The 25,274-nt window shown below is 48.6% G+C and overlaps 1 protein-coding gene across 2 annotated transcripts in view; it reads left to right on the top strand.

Moving 5' to 3' along the window:
* Positions 1–25,274, top strand: part of KIRREL3 (kirre like nephrin family adhesion molecule 3) — a 610,621-nt gene that overhangs the window by 1,019 nt on the left and 584,328 nt on the right. The gene's annotated exons all lie outside the window — the stretch shown is intronic.

Below are 25,274 nucleotides of genomic sequence, written 5' to 3'. Positions count from 1 at the left end.
CAAAAGAACTTGGCCCCCTTGGGCTCCCTGCCCCTGAGAGCCGCCCTGGGCCAGTAGCCGTGGAGGGAGGGGAGGACTGTTCCAGAAAAGGATGGCCAGAGTGCCCTCATAGCCAGTGGCATCCGGAGTCACCTGTGGAATTGAGTTTGAGGGACTAGTCGGCCGCTTCCTCTCCCCTCTCCTGGAATGCCGGCCGCTGTCTCTGCCATCTGAGGCAGCGTTTGTGCCAGCCAGCACAGCTCTGGGAGGAGCCGGACTCTCTCAGAAAAATCCACAAAACAGAGCACATCCATCTGTTGATTAAATGAAGGGTAAAAGTTTTCCAGAAAGCACAGCACCGCTATGGGTGGCTGGCTTTGCAAGCAAACAGTGTGTCTCCATGCCTCCCCCTGAAAGGGAGAAGCCAGATGAAAGCTGAAACCCATGCCTCCTTCCTCGGCTCCTCCACTGGTGCTTGTGGTCACTGCAGATTTCCCCCTTGTCAAACTTTGCTTCTGACCCTCCCGATTTAACCTGGGGGCCCTTCCCCTACCTGGGACACAAGCTTGTGTCCCTGCTTGTATATAATCCTGATGTACACACTCACACACACACACACACACACACACACACACACTCATGTATTCATGTGGTTGTGTTGCCTCTCGCCAGGGCTCCCTACAACAGCAGGAAGATAAATTGCCTTCCCCAGAGTTTTCAGGCTGAATGAATAAGGACTATCTCAGAACACTGGTATAGAAACAATTTGGGTTCTATTACCACTTGGGGAGATGACCCTCCTTCTTGAATGTGTTTGTGCTCACTTATGGATGCACACACACAGCAGCACACATGCTCACTCTCCTTTGCCTCTTACCATTCACTCACTCAGGAAGTTGCATGTAGAATCCCCAAATAGAGGATCTAACTGGCCCTCCCACACCCAGGTTCCCCAGACCAGTGCACATTTTACTCTGATTGTGCTAGAAGGTTGAGCTGAGACTCTCCTCTAGGTTGACACAAGAAGCCTGCAGGTGTCTAAGTGCCTCTCTGACTGTTGGAATCATCGCAGCGTCCATCTTCTACTTTGCTTATTTCTTTCTGGGTATGGAGCTATTTTTTGAGCTGCCTCATATGAATCTTTAAATATATGGAGATTAAATGCTCTGTTTCTTCTACTCTTAGCCCCGAGGGCAGTGGGAAGGAACCACAGCATCATGCAGTTCAGAGTTTCTTGCTATTCTGAGCTTGGCCAGCTTTGCCCACCCTACCAGATGGGAGGTGCATAGTCCACAGGACTCCAGAACAGGGAGTTCTGGAGAACTCCTGATCTCCAGAACAGGCCTAAAGAAAGACAAGGAGACCTAAGTGGACCTGGCCAATGAGAATCCTCTACATCACTGAACGTTGTACGGTAGGGTCCTTGAGTTGACAGTGTCTGACTGCAGGAATGAAGGGTCAAGTGGGACAATGTTTAATGGACTTCACTGGGATAGAAGATCTTTTGACTGGATTGGGGGCATTGATGTGAATGTGGATGTTGTTTGTAGTGTTGTGAATTCCCCAGAGAGTTCTATTTGACCCTCTACCCATGTATGCTTAAGGTATATACTATGCCAACCCCTGCCTGGTACCATATATTTATCAAGTTATCAGATGGAGCATATCCACTTTCAGCAGGTCACTAGAGGACCAGCCTCCCCCCGTCCCCAGGCTCTGAATGATGCCCTCTCTCATCCCCCTGACTGTGGTTGCACCCCACCCGACACACACTGAGCCACGCCATCAGATGCCATTTCCTGCATGCCTTCCTCCCGGGATGCTTTCCAAGGAAATGTGCTGAGACTCAGGGATGGCCCTGCACTCGGAGAAAACAAATGCCCAGGGCTCTTTTAAGGGCCTTCTGTGGCCCTCTAGTGACACATCCGTCTGCTGCCCCACGCCTCTCACAAGGGGAACCTGCGCGTCATTCTGGAGTCACTGGAAACAGAACTCTCATGTAACCCATACAGAGGGGATGCTCCAAACAGCACTCCAAAGACTTTGAAAGCAAAACACTTAGGTCAACTCTTAGAGACATTTCAATCCTCCTTTCTTTTTTAGCTTGTCAAATATCTATTCAAAGTTACTTTTTCTCATCCCACCTCTTTAGAGAAGGAAATTTAGGTATCATTTATGTTAGTGATGTACTATACCCCTAATCTGATAAACTTTGGGCTTTTCAAATAGGTTAAGTATGTGTTGGTCACTCTTGAGGTGGCCGTAGAAAAGCCAAAAGGCATGCCTCCGTTCCCGCCCAGCCGGTGTCCCCGGGCCCAGCTCCCCACAAGGCAGTGGAGAGGTGTCAGTGAGCGCCGTTTGTGGGTTTCTCCCTTACTGGGACTGCCTCTTCCTCCGCTGTCGGATGGCGTGCTCCATACAGAGAGGGATAATGTCACAGCACAATTTGCCTCCTGCAGAGAAGAAGCATGTTCTGCCCCTGGGTGAAAAGGAATTGATTCTCTTGTCATCCACACGCTTAGAACTCGCTCTGTCTTTCCTTTGTCATTTTGGTTTGCCCACCACGATTTCCTTCTCTGCCCTCCTTCATCTTCAAGACCTAGCCCATCCAGCCTGCACGTCCACATTGTAAATGTCTTCAGAGGGACGATGTCCCAGCAGGACTGGGGTCCCCCTGCTTCCTGTCAGAGCTCAGGTTCTGAGACTGTTCAGGGAACACATGGTGGTACAGACTCAGAGCCTCCTACTTCGGCCGCTGCTAGGAAACACGCCCTCTTGCCTGCTCTGTGACGCTTTGCTCTAGCATCCCAGAGTGTCCTGTCCTGCCTGGTGACTTGGTGGGTCTGAAAGTTCTAATTCTCGGGAGTCCACTCTCTTGTTGGCTTTGCGTGTGTGCCATGCTGCTCTGGATGTTTTGGGGCAAAAGTGAAAACTTGCACTTGCCCATCAGAGGCATCTCTAAGTTGAGGATTAATCCGGGGTGCCATCTTCCTGTTGGGAAGAATCTCAACCACTTGCTGTCCTGACTTGCTGGCAGAAAGGCTGCAAGAAGGGCTGTCAGATGGCCATCAGAGGGGTAGAGGTTCTTGGTGATGCGAATCTCCAGGGAAGTAGAAGAGCGACTTGCAGAGAGAGGGTAAAATAGGGTCTGAGAAGAGAGAGGGGGCCAGGCTGGGGCTGGCAGGATGCATGAGAACAGAGGAGCAAGCGCCAGAGGCTTCAACTGGCAGGAAACTCCCTTGGTGGGGAGGCTTAGAAAACAGCATGAGCGTGGCTGAGGCAGCCAGGAGTATGGAGGAGATGCTGGGGGTACAGGCTGAGAAGGCGTTAGACAAGGAAGCTGGGAGTGAGCAGCAACTTTGGAAGCATTTATCATTACCCAGAAACGTCATAGAACAAAGGATGGGGCAAGGGATAAGTGTGAGGCTTCCCCCACGGGCACCCCAAGTGGCCTGATGGCTTGTCTGGAGGGGTAGGTTCAAGGCACAGATGCCAAGGGTGTGGGACCACTTCTTCTTTCAGAGACATCCTGGGTGACAGGGACTTGGGCATATCTACTGGGTCTGGGGGTGGTCACGGTGTCTGCTGCCTAGTGGGGAGTTCTCAGCTGCCAGCCAGACCTATAGAGGAGGGAGGAGAAATGTCCCAGGGGGAGAGGGGCGTGGGCTGGGGTCAGAGCCTTCACACTGCACTTAGGATCCCACGGGGGCCTCCCTCTGGGGTTACAAAGACAGATCTTGCCTGGAATATGGCAGCAGTGAGCCAGGCTTGCCACCAAGGAGCCCTCTGCCTGGTGCGCCTGTGTTGGTAGGAGCCAGGGCCAGCAGGGGACCGGGTGGAACAGGGCAGTAAGCCCGAAGATGCAATTTTTCTTTTTTGTTCAGCCCAGTGGGGGTGACTTAGGCGGCATTATGTTTGCAGCCCTAAAAAAGCACATGAATAATCCCTAGTGAATTCAAGAGATTTCAATAGCAAAATAATAACAATACTAATGATTCCTTTGATTTGCAGAGTACTTTTCTTCCAAGGAGATAAAAAGATAAACTGTTTTGAAAACATGAACGAGGAAAGAAAATTGCCTGTGATGGAAGATTGGGGAGGAGGGTCAGGAGCATTCATTTTAGGGTCTCCGGGTAATTGGTGGAGGGAGGGGTTTACACGGACTTAAGCATCATTTCTCGGCTGTTTTGTTCTTATCCGTCTAAGATGCTGAGATGTCTTTTGGGTGAAAAATCAGTGCAGGCCTTTTAAATCAAGGTCAGTCTAGAAATACTGGGACCCTGAATTCCACTGCCGTGCCCCGACCCCCCACCAGGAATAGGCCTGTTCTAATTGGAGGGGATCAGCAAGACCAGAAACTTAGTGAAATGCATACTGGGACTCTGACCACTGTGCCAATCTTGACCGTATTGGTGGTTCTCCAAGCACGATAATTGGGGCCTCAGTGATCCCTCAAAGTCAGTGGGCTCTCCAGCATCCATGGAGCTGCTGCCCTGGGGACATCTGCACCGACGAGCTTCATATCACATCACTACTGTCCACAAGGGAGCGAGGGGCTAAGCCTGCCAGCATCCTGTGCCAGGCCGTGATGACTTTGCCTGGTATTCCAAATGGAGTGGGATTTTGTTAGGGGAGCGATGCCACGTCTGCTGCACTGAGATGGTATACAGCTCTATATGTCATCATGTGTCATCTCCTTTCCCCCGGGGGAAGCCTGTTCGGTGAGCCCATCAAATCAGAATATAGAGGCCTTATGGATCAGTGGAATACTTCTGTCACATGTGGGCAAAGAACGCTAGGTCCCACTTTCTGCTCAGCTTGAGGAGTAAACAGAACTCACACAGTTGCCATAGACCGGGCATCTCCACCACCATATCTAACATTAGCTTTTTACTTCTAACCCACTGAAAGAGCTAAGGATCAAATATGATGCTTTTTTCCCCCTTTTCTTCCTCTGTCAATGGTAAAAGCGCATATTCTGGCTGTATACTTTTAGAAGTCAGTAAATGTCAATATTAGTTAAGTGTTTCCTTTATATCACTGCAATTTAGCATAAGCTGCTTGGAAACAAATGTGTTCCGTAAGCGTACAGTGTTTCCGTGAGTACACAGTCAATACCACTATGAGGATTAAATAAATGTCAGCTTTCCCTGGGCACACTGGTAACGAGTTAAAGCCACGGAAATAGTGGCCAGCGCAAGTGACTGCTGCTCCTTACAGAGTTCTTCTGTTGCAGCCTGGCTGGGACATGGAGTCTGGAGGATGGACATTCATCCATCTCTTGGCTGGATATTAAGGCAAGGAAGGAGCCAAATGTAGACACCTCCTGACATTCCACAGGGAGATTCTTCCTAGGGGTCCAGAAGCCTTACCATGCCCACTTCAAGCCTACTCCCATCCGGGAGCTCCCTGTCCACACACACACATACATGCACACAACACTTGCTGCTAAAAAATAGTGATGTCCAGGACTTAACAACACATCAGCCATTTTCCTGAAATGGGAGATGAGCTTTCCCTCTAATCTTCCACCTGGTGTTACTGTCCTCATGGGCAAAGTGAAGGAGGTCCGCCTGAGGCTGTTTTTTTGATCACTGAAACAAACGCTGCCGTGGCACGCATTTGTCACTATTGAAAGGAGGTGTGCCCATCAGGCCGGATTACCTTGGTGGTCTGCTTACTTGGCCTGCGTTCACTGGACAGATGTTGCAAGTTCACATTCTTTCTAACGGATGTCTAGAAGGCGAGAATTTGAAATCTGGTGCTGACAGTTGCAGCGATGACTACCAAACATCATTTTCGCCTTTCCACACTCTTCCCCGGGGGCTCCATGCAGTCTGGGTCTCAGAGGACCTCGTTTCTTTCTCCTTCCTTTGTGATGAAGCACCTTTGTATAACACCAAAGCTCCATCCTGTCCACTCAGCCAGCCCTCGTTGGGGGCCTACTGTGTGATGGGCACTGTGCCAGGGGCTTTTGATGGGAAGATGACTAAGGGTGTGTTTCTGCCCCAGGGGAGCTCTCAGACTAGCCAGGGAGCAAACAGTTGGACTTGTCATTACGGTTCCACAGCTCAGAGCAGTCAGAGTGTTCTGAGAACAGCAGGGTTGGCTGAAGGTGTTAACAAAGGCTTCGCAGAGGAGGTGAACTGATCGTAAAAGATGTCTAGGGTTCTTTCGATGCTGCAAAGAAAGAGGGTCCCAGGTGGTACTCAGAAGGTAGGACAGGCATGTCAGGGTTCAGAAGCAGTGGTTTACTTGGGGGCCGGGATACCACGTGATGAGGAAGCTTGTGAATGGTCGTGAATACCGCGCTAAACGTTTTGAGGATGGCTTGTCAGCATTAAGTTTATTCTTTAGAAAAATCATTAGTGGTTGTAATCCTCTCTATACTATGGGTTCAATGGACAAAAAAAGAAGAGAAGGATCAACATGTTATCTTTTCTTGGTACTCCCTGTGTTTCACAAGGGGCTTAAAAATGTAGAATTGAATGGAAATACGCTCATTCATCTTCCTACATGGTAATGTGTAAAAGGATGGACAAGTAAGCGAGAGAATAAGTGGTAAGCTATGACTTTCACTGTTGGTCTAGATTCTAGAGGGAAGGCAGAGAAGGGTAGTAGGTAGATGCATACTTAAGGACTGGATAAAGAACGTGGATGGGACCATGGAGAAGGCCGAAGCAGGGATGGTCAACTACACACTGGACTGTTAGTCTGATGGACTGTGCCGGGAATGAGAGTTTCCAGTGTCTGGGGCCCCTGGCAGACTAGGCTGAGGTGGAAGCAGCCTGAGGACGAATGCTAAATAAAAAAGGGAGACTAGGACAGGATGAGACAAGCGAGAGGCGCCTGGGGACAGTCTGCCAGGGATTTCTTTCCTGTTCTCAAGAGGCAGCTAAGCTTCCCTGGCATCGCGGGCAGCAAGGTTACAAGCTAAATGATTGTACTCAGATGTTAGAAATGCTTCCTGATCTCTAGCAGGAAGTAACCTTTCATTCAAGAGTAAAGAACATCATCAGGTCCACCCACGTGTTCTACAGTCCGGTCTGTTCTCTTCAGGAAATGGCAGGGTGGGGGGAGGCGGTGCTGGCAGGACAAGCTCAGGGGTGAAGCCAACCCTGCATCGTGGTGCAGGAAGGAGACCGTGGCACCTCCAAGAGCGTCCGCAGCTAACCCTAGTGTCTCCTGAAAGGCTCAGACTGGAATTCGGGCCATCAGAAATGGAGGAGTCAGCATGGACAGCAGGTCCTTCTGTATAGCACAGGGAACTATATTCAGTGTCCAGTGTCCCATAATGGAAAAGAATACTAAAAAAGAATGTGTAAGTGTGTACAACTGAATCACTTTGCTCTACATCAGAAATTAATGCAACATTGTAATTCAACCATACTTCAGTAAAGATAATAACAAAGTGAATCTCCTGCTGGCAAATAATAATTGATGATAATGGAAGAGTTGGTTCCTATGAAGTAGGTTGAAGAATAGACTCAGTGCACTTCAGTCACTCAGTCGTGTCCGACTCTTTGTGCCCCATGAACTGCAGCACTCCAGGCCTCCCTGTCCATCACCAACTCCCGGAGTCCACCCAAACCCATGTCCATTGAGTCGGTGATGCCATCCAGCCATCTCATCCTCTGTCGTCCCCTTCTCCTCCTGCCCTCAATCTTTCCCAGCATCAGGGTCTTTTCAAATGAGTCAGCTCTTCCCATCAGGTGGCCAAAGTATTGGAGTTTCAGCTTCAACATCAGTCCTTCCAATGAACACCCAGGACTGATCTCCTTTAGGATGGACTGGTTGGATCTCCTTGCAGTCCAAGGGACTCTCAAGAGTCTTCTCCAACACCACAGTTCAAAAGCATCAATTCTTCGGTGCTCAGCTTTCTTTATAGTCCAACTCTCACATCCATACATGACCACTGGAAAAACCATTGCCTTGACTAGATGGACCTTAGTCAGCAAAGTAATGTCTCTGCTTTTGAATATGCTGTCTAGGTTGGTCATAACTTTCCTTCCAAGGAGTAAGTGTCTTTTAATTTCATGGCTGCAATCACCATCTGCAGTGATTTTGGAGCCCAGAAAAATAAAGTCTGACACTGTTTCCCCATCTATTTGCCATGAAGTGATGGGACCAGATGCCAAGATCTTAGTTTTCTGAATGTTGAGCCTCAAGCCAACTTTTTCACTCTCTTATTTCACTTTCATCAAGAGGCTCTTTAGGTCTTCTTCACTTTCTACCATAAGGGTGGTGTCATCTGCATATCTGAGGTTATTGATACATCTCCTGGCAATCTTGATTCCAGCTTGTGTTTCCTCCAGCCCTAGATGACATCAAAATTCCAAGAGTTCCTAAATATTTTCTATTAACAGCAAGCTATTTAGACAATACATTCTTCTACCATCTAGGAGGTCTGTGGAGAAGGCAATGGCACCCCACTCCAATACTCTTGCCTGGAAAATCCCATGGGCGGAGAAGCCTGGTAGGCTGCAGTCCATGGGGTCACTAAGAGTCGGACACAACTGAGCAACTTCACTCTCACTTTTCACTTTCCTGCATTGGAGAAGGAAATGGCAACCCACTCCAGTGTTCTTTCCTGGAGAATCCCAGGGACGGGGGAGCCTGGTGGGCTGCCGTCTATGGGGTCGCACAGAGTCGGACATGGCTGAAGTGACTTAGCAGCAGCAGTAGCAGTAGGAGGTCTGTGATGTGTTACCGATCTCTTTGTCCAGCTCATTTTCTTGCAGGTACTAGACAGATTCCTTGGGTTGTGGTTGGTGGCAGCAGCAGTGGCCATAATTACGGTGGTCAGGATGACAATGATGATAATTTAGTGTGTGTATATGACCTTCCGCAAGCGGTGCTTCATTCACCGCCGTGATAGCAGTGAGAGTCATCTACTGTCATAAACCTCGGAGCGGTTCGGCTGATGACTGCATTGGCTCCCCATCCAGCTGACTGTGTGGTCCAGAAGCCTTGGCGCATCTCAAGATGCTGGTGGATCCACATCAGCAAAACGGACGGATGCAGGAGAAGCTGCTAAGCTGGAGCCTGAGATGAGCCATGTTCTTAGAACCTGTGTGAGTCCTCATTGCCCAGGCACAGAGAAGGGCGTTGGGGGTTCCTTATGGAAATTGGGAAGCTAACCTTTGAACAGTGACCCCAAGTTGCAGCTCTCTCCCTTGTTTTTACTCCAGACTCTTCCTGAGTTGATCCCTTCCTTTGTCTGACCTTCAGTGTTACCTTGAGGATTCAAGGTTTCCAGTCCCCTCTTCCCAGGGAGAAATGATAGGTTGGCCTTTTGGGCTGAATAGCAACCAAGGAGATGCTACCTAGGAAACTCCTTTGTGACTGTTTTGACAAAAGCGAAAGCAAACACAAGGCAGGTGCTTTTCTTAGCTGGTTGATTAAAACCTCCATTTCTTTTATAGCCTGTGTGTCACATACTACTCAGCACTTAGGAGGTGAATGAATATTGAAATACTGAAGCATGGACTTCCCTTGCAGTCCAGCAGTTAAGACTCCATGCTTCCGCTGCAGGGAAGCGCAGGTTCAATCCCTGGTCAGGGAAGTTCTGCATGCCACGAGTGTGGCCAAAAAAATGGAATGTGAGAAAAAGTGAAAGAAAGAAAAAGCAGTCCCTCTGACACCCCCACTTCACCACACACCAGAGCAGAAGCTGAGACGCCCCCACAGAGGACAGAGGAAAGACCCTGAGAGTTTAAAGTATGGTCTTGCCCCATAGGAAGCTCTTCCTCTCCCAGCAAGGCCTTGAATGGCCATCGGGTCACCAGGAACACTGCCAAGAGAAATACCCTCTGGCAGCCACTGACCCCTCCCAAGAAACAGTCGGGCCTTCTGTTCTCTCCTGCATGCCAGTCCCCATCTCTGTCAGCCGCCTGCACGCGTCACAGGTGTCACAGCTCCGGTGTGACAGGCCACCTGTCACCTTTGGCGATGCTGGGAGCTATGACAGCTTCAGAGTGGCATGGGGCCGGGCTGGCTCATCATGCAGGCGTGCAGGGAACAGGAACTTGACTTGTCTCCTGGGGACCCGTCCCAGTGCCGCACAGGGAGCGACCGCCTTCCTTCCCTGCCCCAGTACCCTGGTCACAGAGAGAGAACAACTGCCAATTAATCTCCCCGTGGCTTTGTTCTCTATGTCCGAGGGCCCGCACTTTTCTATGCCTTGCTTAAGGATGCTGGCGTCTACCCCACGATCACAGGAAGTGTCATTCTTTGGGGAGCTGGACTCTGAAGCCTTTGTCTTGCATAAGACACTGGGTCCGTGTGTCTGGTGCGGAGAGGGCCTGTGTTTGTCTTAGGACCACATTGGTCAAGAGCTGTTGGAACATTAAATAGAAAGTTTGGGGATCTTAAAAACCAGGTGAGCTATGCAGTTCCTACATCTGCCTGATGGTGGCAGCAGCAGCGCTTGCAAAGCCCAAGAGTGAGCTGAGAGCAGGCGGCCCAAGGCCATCCCTTAGTACCAGGAAGAGAGGCTCCCAGGCCAGGGTAATAGGGCCCCTCTCTGCCCCGGGCCACCGGGCTGGGGCAGCTGAGGGTGGGCAGAGGGCATGGGAGGGAGGAGCAGACTTTCCTGGGAGCAGAGGCTCCCCAAGGAGGCTCGCTTCCTTTCTCCTCTTTCTGATGGATAAGAGGGCAGAGTGCTAAGGGGGATGCATGCCTGCGTGAAATGGCAAGAGGTAGGTGGGCACAGTTAAAACTGCTCAAGAGGCTTGGAAGAGCTACAGAGAGAGGGAGTGAGAGAGCTCTCAGCTAGTGAGGTCTGTCCTGGGGGTGATGGGTGGGCTAGTCCTCCCAGGCAGGCGGCTGGCAGCCAGGAATCCTGCTTCTCCCCAGGGGAGCCCATGCTCCTCTCAAGTGTTTGCCCCTTTAATGATCCAAGAGCCAGTATTTCTGCTGCTGCTCCACTCTGCTGCCGAAAAAGCCAAACAAACATGCTCAAATTAGTCCTCATTATCCCTGATCTCCTGGGCAGGCTCAAGAGGAGTCACACTGTTTTTACCTCTGGACTGAAACAGTCACCATTAAAAAATTGCTGCGAGCCATGGCTGCTTGTTTGAAAGTGTGTCTTTCTGGGCAGGGTAACCAAATCCTGACGTGGGCACTGGTAGCTGATGCCCTGTGCTCTGTCTGAGGGAAGTGGAGGGGTCCTCTTGGTCCCAAGAACTCCTGGTCTCTTCCTTTATCTTCTAGGGGGAGGCAGCTGCCTTGTTTGCCTTTTGAGAATTACAAGCAGGATGGACCAAAGGCTCCGGGTCAAACCACATACATCATAAACTAAGATAGTGGGCTGTGGGATGACAAGTTATCTTTTGAGCATCCCTCACCAGTCTCCTCTGTGTAGCCTGAGGGGCTGGTGGAACTGGCCATTTATGTTGCCTGAAATTGTCAGACCTTGCGTGGCCGACCATTAGGTTTCAGTTGCCAGTGGGATTAGATGAGGTTTGCTCAAGCCCGAGCAGCCTCCCACACCTGAGTCACCACCACCGTCCCTCGCTGCTTTCTCAGGAGCCAGGAGAGCTGCCATCTGCCCAGTCCTCACTGCCTGTCTTCCTGAGGGTGGGAGAGGTTGCAGTGGGGTTGGGATGAGGTAGGATGCTCTGTCCATTCTACTAACAGCTCCGCTGGCACATGGCAGTGAGCATCTCATGTCAGAGAAGAAAACCATTGGCATAAGGTTTGCAAAACCTCATTTGAAACTGCAGATTGGATGCTAACACAGGTCAGAGAGGAAAAGCAGAGCTGTGTAATTTGAGAATTTGCTAAAAAATAATAGAGGTAGCTCTCTTCCCCACACGAAAAGGTGTTGCAGCAAGGTGATATGTGCCTTTGGTCCTCTGCTTTGCTGTCCCCCAATTTGGCCACTTGATGCCCTTTCTCCTTTTACAAACATAGTCTTCCTTCTGGGCCCCTTCCATAGAGAGGGGGAATGGTGAGAACAGAAAAGAAGCAAAACTTCTCATAATCTCCTTGTGTTTCTCTAATATTGATGCCCTAAGCTGGAACCAGCCATGGGAAGGCTATACTGAGGCCTGTGGCCAGGTCCTTTGTTGAGTTGGCCTGCATTCACCTACTTAATCCTCTCAGCCATGTGACAAAAAGCCCGGACTGTCATACCCATTTGCAGATGAGAACTACTGAGGCTTAGATTCCATAACTTGCCCATAGGTCATACCACCACGGACTGTAGCCCACCAGGCTCCTCTGTCCATGGAGTTCTCCAGGCAAGAATACTGGAGTGGGTTGCCATTTCCTTCTCCAGGGGATCTTCCCAACCCAGCGACCAAGCCCAGGTCTCTTGCATTGCAAACGGACATTTTACCATCTGAGCCACCGAGGAAGTCCAGTAAGCACAGGACCATCACTTCAGACACTCGGATGAAGACCCAAATCCTTTGCTGCCCATCCCTTGAGGAGGAATTCTGGTCCCACGGGTCCTTTGTAAGCCACAGAAACCTCTGGCATCACCTCTGGTCTTTCTCCTTCCTAACTTGTAGCACTTGAGAAAAAGCACTGATAAAAATGAAAGAAGTCATCACCCCTTATGCAAAAGCACGAGTAAGAATTTGAGAAGCTTTCCTCCACGGCTGGCGCTGCTCTTTACCTCCACCCCTCGCCAGTTCAGCTTAACATTTTGAAAGCCAAGTGCTAATTTCGTCGTGAGAATCTACCACCTAACTTTCCCTCTGTGGATTGATTTTTTAAAAAAGTGAAACCCCATTCTGCTTAGGGAGAAGTTAGCCTGGTATGAGCCATGCCCTGTGAGAACGGAGCTACTCCACAGGAAAAGAAACTCAGGACATCAAAACCCTCCTTTGTGTCAAGTCTAGTAGAATAAAAATGTCAGAAGACCACATACTTCTGAAATGATTAATACTGGTCATTAGGAAGAAATAGAAAGGACTCTTGGAAAGCAGAGGAGTCTGCATGCTGTTTAGCCTTCGACTCTCCTCGCTTTGGATCCAGCAGCAGGTACATCTTATCTTGTGTCAGAAGTTATTTCTGAAGATGGCTTATATCTACCTAGGCCATGCTTGAAATCATAATATTGATTTAAGATAGACACTTATGATAAACTAGCAAAACATGAAAGTTCTTCGAAGTTTTCAAAGCTCCTTTAGATTGAATCAGAGGAATATAGAGGCAGAATGCCAGGCTGGAAGATCCCCACGTGAAAGACGAAACCCTCCTTCTTATGCCGCCGACTAAGTCCTTTAGTGGAACACACGGATCACATCAGCAGTGTGCTGTCAGCCGTTGCCGGGGCTCCAAATCCACCTGGATGCCCGTTTCTCTGGACATGAGCTTTGCCTTGGGTTTTTCTCTTCATCAAATCAGGGCAGGGGTATTTACAGATAGAAATCCATACTTTATAACTGAAAGCAACTGAATGCTGAGCTGATCAGAATCAAGAAAAATCATCCAGAGAAACAGATTCCTGTCCTTGCCTCTTCTCCTGTGAATAATCATAGAAAATCTGCATTCTCCTCTCATTATTAGCAGATATTTATTTTCTAAAAACTCCATACCACTGAGTTCTTGTCAAGGAAAATAAAAATATATACACTGCTGTATTTTTAAGTGCAAAGAGATCAACTGCAAGAAGATCACACCAGTCGATCCTAAAGGAAATCAACGCTGAGTATTCATTGGAAGGACTGATGCTGAAACTCCAGTACTTTGGCCACCTGATGGAAGGGGATGACAGAGGATGAGATGGTTGGATGGCATCACCGAATCAATGGATGTAAATCTGAGCAAACCCTGGGAAGTAGTGGAGGAGAGGGGATCCTGGTGTGCTGCAGTCCATGGGGTCACAAATAGACACAACTTAGCAACTGAACAACGAAATTTTCAAGTGCAATTGTCTTAGTCTTCTTACACTGTCAACATCTTAGTCTGAGTCTGATATTACATTGTCCACCAAATGTTTACACAGGCACGGCAGGGCTGCTTACATCTTCTTTAAGAGCTGTTGCAACCATATGGGCATCCCAGGTGGCGCTAGTGATGAAGAACTCTCCGGCCAAGGCAGGAGATGCAAGAGAGGCGAGTTTGATCCTGTTAGGTGAAGACGAACAGGACATCAAAAGAGTGTCTAACAGGCTTTTTAATGGCGAAGCACTCCTGGGCGGGTACCCGGACCCAAACGAGGCAGGTCGAGGAAGTCCGCGCCCAGACCGTGTTGGGGGTGGTTTTTATAAGTTCGTTGCTAGGGATGGTCAGGCTAGATGGACGGGGGTTCGGATAAGTCGCCAGGCCGAGGCGTTGCGGGCTGACAGGTCCTTCTACGTGGCTGGGGTGGAGCGGCTTTAGCTGGTGAAGTGTGCTGTCTTTGGTCCCCGGGATCTGGGAGGCGCCTTCCGTTAGGGACTTCCCCCGCTGGTGGGAGGGAGAGGAGGGGAGGCCCATCATGGCCCCTGGGGTCCGGTCTTACAGATCCCTGGGTCCAGAAGATCTGGAGGAAGGCATGACAACCCACTCCAGTATTCTTGCCTGGAGAATCCCACAGGGATCGCAACCGTATGAACTGGAAATGTATTTTCAAATCCCAAAATGAGTAGCCTTTATAGCAAACAGTTTTGCTGCTTTTGTTGAGTAGGTTTCAGTGTATGTAAATGTCCACCAGACACCAGTGCGGAGGTCACAACTTTCCCTCAGTAAATACTGAGATACTTTAACAGCTTCACAGATGCTTGTCCATAAAAGGAAAACAGGTTTCTGGTGCTGCATTTTCTGGCACCGAACTCCCCTGGATCCACTCTACCCCTCACACCCAACCTTGCTTCATGTAAATCCTGATATATTAACTTATTCTGTACAAGGAGTCTTCTCCTTTTATACAGTTCATCGATGGGGTTGCAAGGAGTCAGACATGACTGGGCAACTGAACAACAGCAACAGCAAGGGGTCTTGAGAGCAGTTTTTAACAAGTGGAAGCAAGATGACTCGTGAAAGCTGCCTCTCAGAGTTTTTATTCAATATATCATGTTATCTTAGAATGACTTTGATGATGAGAATAGACCTGGGAGTTTCCATGGGTCCTGAACTAAGAAGGACTTCCCTGGTGGCTCAGATGGTAAAAAATTCACCTGCCAATGCAGGAGACCTGGTTCGATCTGTGGTTCGAGAAGATTCCCTGGAGAAGGAAGTGACAACCCACTCCAGTATTCTTGCCTGGAGAATCCCATGGACAGAGGAGCCCGACGGGCTACATTCCATGGGGTCACAAAAGAGCTGGGCACAACTTAGCGACTGAACAGAAACACCAAACTGAGCTAGGAAACCAGACAAGCGCTAAGGCTAAGAACATACAGTTTAGAACATAGCAGCTTTACCAGCCATCACTGAGACACGCTCTGAGAATCACCCCTTTCCGTGTGACTCTCAGCCCTGACCCCCTCCAGGAGGCCGGGAGAGCTGTGATCTGTGCTAACAGGAGAGACCGTCGCTCAGGACAGCCGGGTGTTTTTTTTCCACCTGCACTTCAGGATGTGTATTTTAAGCCAAGGCTATACACCAGAGTTGCTCATGACCATAAAAGATGGATCTTCTGTTTGGTCCAGATTCCGCATGTATATAATAATGTACCCTGAGAGTCCTTGTTATGTTGTTGTTGCTTTTTTAAAAAAAAAAAAAAAAACTCTTCAAGGTCGATACAACCACAGACATCGATATTTGCTTCATTGTGAACTGGGATCTACTAGTTGCTTACTGTCATTTTAGTTTTCAGTTCACAAAAAAGGATGTTCTCATCACTAGGCCTCTGGGCCTCTTTCTTCAACCTGGATCACCGATAGGAAACTGGATGCAAGAGCTGATGAATATGGCGATGGGAGGAGAGAGAGACGCGGGGCCAGTGCCTGATTCGAAGACACCCTCAGCCCCTCCAGGGGCTGCTGAGTGCGCACTGTGCGTGTTCCCGGATGTCTGAGTGACAACGTGATAGGAGAGTGGGAGGGGGAGAAAGACACAGGCGTGTAACCCTCAGGTTCGAGAGGAGAGACCGATGGACAGACAGAAAGACTGAGCAGCTGAGACACATGTGGGAGACGGATAATCTCGTCTCCCAGAGATCAGAAGACTGTAGGGTTCAAAGAACAGCTTTAACTCTCCCAACCCAGGTGGGACCAAGAAGAAGGTTTTAAAATTTCATTATGAAGTTCTTGAGTAGCTTAGCCATAAAGATGGGCAAATGTCCCAGATTGGGGTCACAGAAGTCTCTGTCTTTAAATGGTTGTTGTTCCTTTGATGGCGTCCTAACACCTTCAGGATGAAAGATCTTCAGGACAAAAATCAGGCCTCTCTCTCCTCCCTGATCTCTCACGCACCCTTCACTCCAGCCCAGCTGAGCTGGAGGCATCTCTGAGTGCCCTCTGCTCCCTCACACGCCTTGGCTTCCTCACCTACTTTCCTTCCCCCTTGGAAATGTTACTGACCAGGGTGCTTGGCCTCCTTAATCAATAGAAATTGACCAGAGGCCAGGCAAGAAATTCAGACAAGACTTTATTGGGGCCCCTACCAATTTCTCTTGCTCTCTCACTTGATCAGGGGAGCCGAGCTGGTTCCTTATACGGAGTGATGGTAAGGGTGTGTCCAGGGCTCAGGCTGATGGGTGGCTTAAGTGGTCTGCCCACCCCTTTGGAGGTGGCATGTGTAGGAAGCATGTGCAGTGCCCTGCTTTTGTTTCCAGTTCTTCAGAAGTGGCTGTTGGGCTTTTTGGTTTTCTTGTATCTTGTTGTCGATAATTGGCCCCAACAGTGCATGCATGCAGTTATTTTTAGTCCCTTATAGTTTCTTTGTATTTTGTTACTCGAGGATACATTTGTCCAGGTGCAAGCACTACAGCAAAGTGTCCCAGGTCCCAGGTCCCAGCGTGCCTCACTAGGACCTCCCCTCTCCCCCATGTTGGTCCGGCTAACTTCCACTCCAAGGGTCAGCTCAACTTGCCTGCTGGAGGGCTTCCCTGACCTCCCTCCTCACGAGGAAATAGAGCTGCCCTTCCTGCCTTCTTCCAAGCTCTCTAGTCACCTCGTATTGAAGTGGCTTTTTCCTGTCTGCCTTCTGTTCAGAACTGTGAGCTCCTGGAAGGCGAGGGCTGGCCCTGCGATCTCGGTTTGTGCAGACTCTGCTAGTCCACAGTCATCACGCGGCTCGTGCTCATCACATGGGGAGAGGATGGAGTGTGTCAATCTGGGTAGCTTCTGCCTTTCACTTGCCACCCTCTGTGTCGTGGCCCTCTTCTGTGAAAGGGACCCAGGCATCCTCTCCCACCTGCTTCCCAGAGGTGTTACTGAGGGAGGCATGTTTTCAATCACTGTGAAGGATGCTAAGCACAGAGGATGTATTCGCCACCCTCTGGTGCCGCATGTCCAGATGTGGTGAGCTGGTGCCCAAGGCCAGGACAGGTCTGCTCAGATCCTCGGTCTCTTTTCAGGGCAGGACACCCCGTGGCTTTCTCAGGGAGCAGGTGAGGCCAGGAGACCTTTCTCAACAGGACTCATCAAGAGAATGAAACTCAAATGCCCGGAATGACAGCCATTGTATTGATGTTAGTGTGTTTCCTCTGCAGCTAAAATGGTGCTGCGTGCATGTGTGCGTGAGAGGTTGCTTCAATCGTGTCCAACTCTTTAAACCCCACGGACTGTAGCCCTCCAGGCTCCTCTGTCCATGGGATTCTCCAGGCAAGAATGCTGGAGTGGGTAGCCATTCTGTTCTCCAGGTGATCTTCTCAACCCAGGGATTGAACCCGCATCTCTTTCGGCTCCTGCATTGGCAGTTAGATTCCCACCTGGGAAGCCCCTAAAGTGGTGGTGGTGCTGCTGCTGCTGCTAAGTAGCTTCAGTCGTGTCCAATTCTAGGCGACCCCATAGACAGCAGCCCACCAGGCTCCCCCGTCCCTGGGATTCTCCAGGCAAGAACACTGGAGTGGGTTGCCATTTCCTTCTCCAATGCATGAAAGTGAAAAGTGAAAGTGAAGTCGCTCAGTTGTGTCCGACTCTTTGCGATTCCATGGACTGCAGCCTACCAGGCTCCTCCGTCCATGGGATTTTCCAGGCAAGAGTACTGGAGTGAGGTGCCATTGCCTTCTCCGAAAGTGGTGCTAGGTATGTGTTATACCTGGGAGAAAAGAAGAAACAGTTACTTGCATTGTTTTCTGGATGCCCTGGCTCAGAAGAGGAACCCCAGTTGAGAAAGGCTGAATGAGGCTGTATTAGTTTCCTATGGCTGGTGTACAAATCACTACAAACTTTAGTGACTTAAAACAACACAGATGTGTTACAGCTCTGGAGGCCAGAAGTCTAAACCGAGTCTTGCTGGGCTCAGAGGTCAAGGTGTGGGCAATGCTGGCTGTTTCTGGATGCTCTCAGAGAGCTCTGTTTCCTGACTTTTCCAGCTTCCAGAGGCAGGCTGCCTGCATCCCTTGGCTTGTGGCTCCTCCTCGGCATCACTCGACCTCTTGCTTCTGTCATCACATCCACTACAACCTAATCTGCTCCTCCCACCGCTCTTATCAGGTTACATCAGTTTCCCTGATGGCTCAGTGGTTAAAGAACTCGCCTGCAATGCAGGAGACACAGGAGATGCAGGTTTGATCCCTGGGTCTGGAAGATCTCCTAGAGGAAGGCATGGCAATCCATTCCAGTATTCTTGCCTGGAGAATCCCATGGAGAGAGGAGCCTGGCCGGCCGCAGTCCATAGGCTTTCCAAGAATTGAACACGACTGAATGAGCACTTGCACACACACACATGGTTACATCGTGATCGTGAAAGTTGCTCAGTCCTGTCCAACTCTTTGCAACACCATGGACTATACAATCCATGGACTTCTCCAGGCCAGAATATTGGAGTGAGTAGCCATTCCCTTATCCAGAAGATCTTCCAAACCCAGGGATCAAACCCAGGTCTCCCACATTGCAGGTGGATTCTTTACCAGCTGAGCCACCAGGGAAGCCCAGCTGGTTACATCAGGCCCACCCAGATAATTCAGGATAATCTCCCATCTCAGCATCTTTTAACTTAATCAGGTCTGCAAGGCCCCTTTTACCATGTAAGGTGACATATTCCAGGAGATGGACATCTTTCAGTTCAGTTCAGTTCAGTTGCTCAGTCATGTCTGACTCTTTGCGACCCCATGAACCGCAGCACGCCAGGCCTCCCTGTCCATAACCAACTCCTGGAGTTCATCCAAACCCATGACCATTGAGTCAATGATACCATCCAGCCATCTCATCCTCTGTCATCCCCTTCTCTTCCTGCCTTCAATCTTTCCCAGCATTAGGGTCTTTTCAAATGAGTCAATTCTTCACATCAGGTGGCCAAAGTATTGGAGTTTCAGCTTCAGCATCAGTCCTTCCAATGAATATTCAGGACTGATTTCCTTTAGGATGGACTGGTTGGATCTCCTTGCAGTCCAAGGGACTCTCAAGAGTCTTCTCCAACACCACAGTTCAAAAGCATTAATTCTTCAGTGCTCAGCTTTCTTCACAGTCCAACTCTCACAACCATACATGACCACTGGAAAAACCATAGCCTTGACTAGGCAGACCTTTATTAACAAAGTAATATCTCTGCTTTTCAATATGCTGTCTAGGTTGGTCATAACTTTCCTTCCAAGGAGTAAGTGTCTTTTAATTTCATGGCTGCAATCACCATCTGCAGTGATTTTGGAGCCCAGAAAGATAAAGTCAGCCACTATTTCCACTGTTTCCCCATCTATTTGTCATGAAGTAATGGGACTGGATGCCATGAACTTAGTTTTCTGAATGTTGAGCTTTAAGCTAACTTTTTCACTCTCCTCCTTCACTTTCATCAAGAGGCTCTTTAGGTCTTCTTCACTTTCTGCCATAAGGGTGGTGTCATCTGCATATCTGAGGTTATTGATATTTCTCCCAGCAATCTTGATTCCAGCTTGTTCTTCATCCAGACCAGTATTTCTCATGATGTACTCTGCATATAAGTTAAATAAGCAGGCTGATAATATACAGCCTTGACGTACTTCCTTTCTTATTTGGAACCAGTCTGTTGTTCCATGTCCTGTTCTAACTGTTGCTTCCTGACCTGCATACAGGTTTCTCAGGAGGCAGGTCAAGTGGTCTGGTATTCCCATCTCTTTCAGAATTTTCCACAGTTTATTGTGATCCACACAGTCAAAGGCTTTGGCATAGTCAATAAAGCAGAAATAGATGTTTTTCTGGAACTCTTTTGCTTTTTTGATGATCCAGCAGATTTTGGCAATTTGATCTCTGGTTCCTCTGCCTTTTCTAAAGCCAGCTTAAACCTCTGGAAGTTCATGGTTCACATATTGCTAAAGTCTGGCTTGGAGAATTTTAAGCATTACCTTACTAGCATGTACATCTTTGGGGGTTCATCATTTTGCCAACAGTTGAGGCAGTCTGAGCATGGATTGGAAAAGAATTTCCAAACACAGAACATTTCAAAAGGGAGGGGGTTTATTAAGAACAAAGAACAAAGATGAAGTGGGCACTATGAATGCAGTGGGCCAACCTCCTGATAGACCAGGGAAAGCCGACAGTTTTCATGGTTAATAACCAGTTTGTATAGCCTTAAGACAAAGAAAATTTCTGCTGGAATGTTGGTGTTAGGTGATTGGTCAAGTCTATGGTTTTTCCTGTGGTCATGTATGGATGTGAGAGTTGGACTGTGAAGAAAGCTGAGCACTGAAGAATTAATGCTTTTGAACTGTGGTATTGGAGAAGACTCTTGTTGGAGTGGGCATCTTTGCTTAATTGGGAGTCAAGAACTGGTTAGTGATGATCAGGGGCCTTTTGACAAGGTTACAAAGGGGCTCAGTCAGTTTCAGAGGTGACCTTGATTCTGGGCTCCATTTCTGTGGCCTTGGTGCAAAGCCTCACACCTGTGGCCTTGGGAGCAGGACTCAACACCAACCACAGGGACCAAAGTCAAAATGGAGCTGAGTGGTCCTCTTTTTCAGGAAAAGCATTCCTGTCCTAACTCTCTGTGGGAGAAATCTGTGCCTCGGTCTCACTCTCCATAAATTAGAACCGTCTTTCATCCTGTTTCTGTTTATAAAGTGCTTTGGTATTATCAAGTAAAAGGTGCTTAGTATGGAATGGCTATTACACTATCCTACCATGACTTGGTATAAATTATGCTTACGTTAATCAATGGAGCTGCTCCGAGATGCAACGTTTCTTAGGTCCCGTGGGGAAGAGACTAGGGGGGCGTCTATTAAAGTCTGAAGTTAAACCTCACTAAATGATTCTTAATAGTGATTTACTTTGACTTCATTAGCATGGAGTGTGTGAATGCTCCTTGAGAATACTGTATAGCCCATACTCCTCCTGTCTTCGGAGTCATTGAAATGGAACGGGAGGTAAACAGCAACAATAGTGTAAGACAAAGGACTCACGGTACAGGGTTTTCCTTGGATGTGCTATAGACTTTTCTCTCTTGGGCCCCAGGTCTGGTTGAGTCTCTGGCTGGGCAGTGGGTACAGGGAGCGGGTATACAATGTGTGGCAGTGAACGTGAGGGGCTCGAAGATGCGTGTGTGTGTCCAAGCAAAGCAGAGTGTGTATTGTGATTGTATTTGACACCACTTCGGCTCATGTAGGTCAGGTGTCCCCAGCCTCCCAGCCATGGACCTGCTAGGAACTGGGCTACACAGCAGGAGGTGAGCAGTGGGTGAGTGAGCGAAGCTTCAGCTGTATTTACAGCCACTCCCCATCACTCCCCTTACCACCTGAGCACACCTCCTGTCAGGTCAGTGGTGGCATTAGATTCTCACGGGAGCGGAAACCCTACTGTGAACTACATGCAAGGGATCTAGGTTTCATGCTTCTTATGAGACTCATCCCCAAACCATCCCTCTGTGCCCTGGGTCCGTGGAAAAGTTTTCTGCCAGGAAACTGGCCCCGGGTGCCAAAATGGATGGGGACCACAGATGTAGGTCTTAAGGTTCCATTAGTGTGGTAAAAAGGCTTTATGAAGTCTCCCTCCACTGGAGATGAAGATACCCGTCTCGCTCACCTCACCACCACATGCCTTAAGACTCCATAGAAGGAGAGCTGAGTCTCAGCTCTCAGAGAATCCCCAGATGGGCCTCTGAGTCTGTGTCCACCTCCTGCTCACCCTAAAAATGCCCCGCAGCTCTGCCCTGGGAGTCCAGGGAGAAACACTATCCGCAGACAATGATAGCATCTTCAAATAGGTTTACACAGCATTCAACCCTAGGAGGGCCTGTGTCCAGAAAAGGTTATGCTGCTGCTAAACTGTCCCAGGGGGAGCATCACAACCTGCCGTGAGCCCGGGGCTCTGGGGAATTAAAGGAGAGACAAGCCCTGAGAATGATTATAATCCCATTATGCAGAGCTCCCCCTATTTATTTCTTCATATGGATGAATTTGTATATATTTGCATTTTGTTCTATCTGATAATATGCATAGAATTCAAATTGAAATGACATGAATAGATTTGAATATTAATGAGGCGTTGAAAGGCTGCCATCACTGGCAGAGTCGCCTGGGAAGGGAGCCTGTGTTGCAGAACTCAGCCGTCTCCTTGGGCACGGGCCCCACCAGGCACCAGCCCTGGAGCCAAGGGCAGGGGAGGGCTGAGGGCAGGGCTGGAGGGAGAAGCCCCCCACAGCTGCTAGCACCAAGTCAGGAGCCCACTCCAGAGAGGGGAGGGCCATTGTAAACATCCCCTGACTCTCCCTGGGTTATCCCCAGACATCGAGACACATGGTTTTAGCAAGGCTGTGAAGGTCAGAAGGCTTTCCCACATGAAGGGATAAAGCCGAATTGCCTTTGCCTCCTAGAACTGGGAGGAGAGGGGCAGAGTTGTGTTGCAAACAGGTCCAGGTAAGGGTAGCTCTTCCTTGGGACCTACCCAGGGCCTGGACTTTCTTCTGCCCTAGGTCCTGGAGCTCTAGCACATATAACAGTTAGGTTCAAGTTGCTCAGTCGTGTCCAACTCTTTGAGACCCCATGGACTGCAGCACACCAGGCCTCCATGTCCATCACCAACTCCCAGAGTTTACTCAAACTCATGTCCATTGAAGTGGTGATGCCATCCAACCATCTCATCCTCTGTCATCTCCTTCTTCTGCCTTCAATCTTTCCCAGCATCAGGGTCTTTTCAAATGAGTCAGTTCTTTGCATCAGGTGGAGAAAGTATTGGAGTTTCAGCTTCAACATCAGTCCTTCCAATGAATATTCAGGACTGATCTCCTTTAGGATGGACTGGTTGGATCTCCTTTCTGTCCAAGGGACTCTCAAGAGTCTTCTCCAACACCACAGTTCAAAAGCATCAATTCCTTGACACTCAGCTTTCTTTACAGTCCAACTCTCACATCCATACATGACCACTGGAAAAACCATAGCCTTGACTAGATGGACTATTGTTGGCAGAGTAATGTCTCTGCTTTTTAATATGCTGTCTAGGTGGGTCATAACTTTTCTTCCAAGGAGTAAGCATCTTTTAATTTCATGTCTGCAGTCACCATCTGCAGTGATTTTGGATCCCCAAAAAATAAAGTCTGTCACTATTTCCATCTATTTCCCATGAAGTGATGGAACCAGACACCATGAACTTAGTTTTCTGAATGTTGAGCTTTAAGCTAACTTTTTCACTCTCCTCTTTAACTTTCATCAAGAGACTCTTTAGTTCTTCTTTGCTTTCTGCCGTAAGGTGTCATCTGCATATGTGAGATTATTGATATTTCTCCCAGCAATCTTGATTCCAGCTTGTGCTTCATCCAGACCAGCTTTTCTCATGATGTACTCTGCATATAAGTTAAATGAGCAGGGTGACAATATACAGCCTTGATGTACTCCTTTTCCTATTTGGAACCAGTCTGTTGTTCCATGTCTAGTTCTAACTGCTGCTTTCTGACCTGCATACAGATTTCTCAAGAGGCAGGTCAGGTAGCACATATAACACCCCCTGGTTATTTTCTATGGGATGATGACATTCTGTCCACGTGTTCTCAGTGGATCTGAGGGCTCTCAGTTCTTCTTGAGGCTCTGGTAGGAAATCACAGGATGCTGGTCAGTGTAGCCTGCCTGGGCCCTGAGCTAACACCCTAGAGGAAACAAAATAGAAAGGCTTGTGGACATAAGAACACCCACTCTGGTGCTCACTCACCATCATTCTTGTCTTTGTCTACACATTTGGGTAACAGTTTATCCTACAAGGTGTCCTGTGGTTCCAGGCTTCAAATAATTAAAACTCAGCATCAAAATTTGTAGGCCCATCATTTAAGAGGGGCTTCCTTGGTGGCAGAGTGATAAAGAAACCACCTGCCAATGGAGGAGATGGGAGTTCGATCCCTGATCCAGGAAGATCCCCTGGAGAAGGAAGGGCCAACCCACTCCAGTGTTCTTCCTGGAAAATCCCATGGACAGAGGAGCCTAGCGGGCTATAGTCCGTGGAGTCTCAAAGAGTCAGATATGACTTAGCAACTGAACAACAACAACAAAATCACGTGAGAACAGCATTTTTGGCAATTTCAACTGGGTTAATGGCTGACTATTGTATAAAGTGCTAAGGATTAATGTTTCTAAGTGATCCCCCAAGTATTTGATTTTGTTCTAACTCAGTCTTGCCTGGTTCCAAGTTTAAACCCCTAGCACCTGTTCTAGGGGCTAATTGTGAGAGCAGATAACAATGAAGATATACATGTGAGCTGTTTTGTTTCCTAGTCCATGAAATCTCATATGTACCCTACTGTCCCTTCTAATTCAACACCTGAACACTAAAATCATTTAACCCCCTGTTGTGGTCCTCATCTCAGTGAAGGATCCCCCCATATTCCCAGTACCTCATCCTGAAACCGTCATCTCCAGCCTCCTCTTTCTAATCTGCCACAGCCAATCATTTATCTTATTACGACAATTTTTGTCTGAACTGTTTTCTATCACCCTGCTTTTCCTCATCATTTTCTCCCAGAGTATTAGAGTATCTTCTTAAGTTCCTCACTTTCTTTCCCAGAGTCATCCTTCACCATCGTCATTCTTCACTATTGTAGCTTCCTAAGATACAAGTCCAATTTACTCTTCCCCATGTAAGCCAAGTCCACTGGTTACCTCCTGTCTGTAAACTGAACCCTGACACCTCCACCTGGTATCTGAGTCTGTGCCATCAGCCCACACTGAAAGTGCTCTTCAATCTGGAGCCAGCTGTCTTTCTAGCATCAACTTCTCTCCATTCTTCCTTGCTCTTCAAGCTTTAGCCAAGAAAGAAAGAAAAAAATAATATTCCCTGGATATAAACATGCCCTCATGTCCT

The sequence above is a fragment of the Ovis aries genome, chromosome 21, assembly GCF_016772045.2.
Source record: "Ovis aries strain OAR_USU_Benz2616 breed Rambouillet chromosome 21, ARS-UI_Ramb_v3.0, whole genome shotgun sequence".
NCBI lineage: Eukaryota > Metazoa > Chordata > Mammalia > Artiodactyla > Bovidae > Ovis > Ovis aries.
Note: the sequence above shows the minus strand (reverse complement) of the source record. Positions and strands in the feature narration are given on the sequence as shown.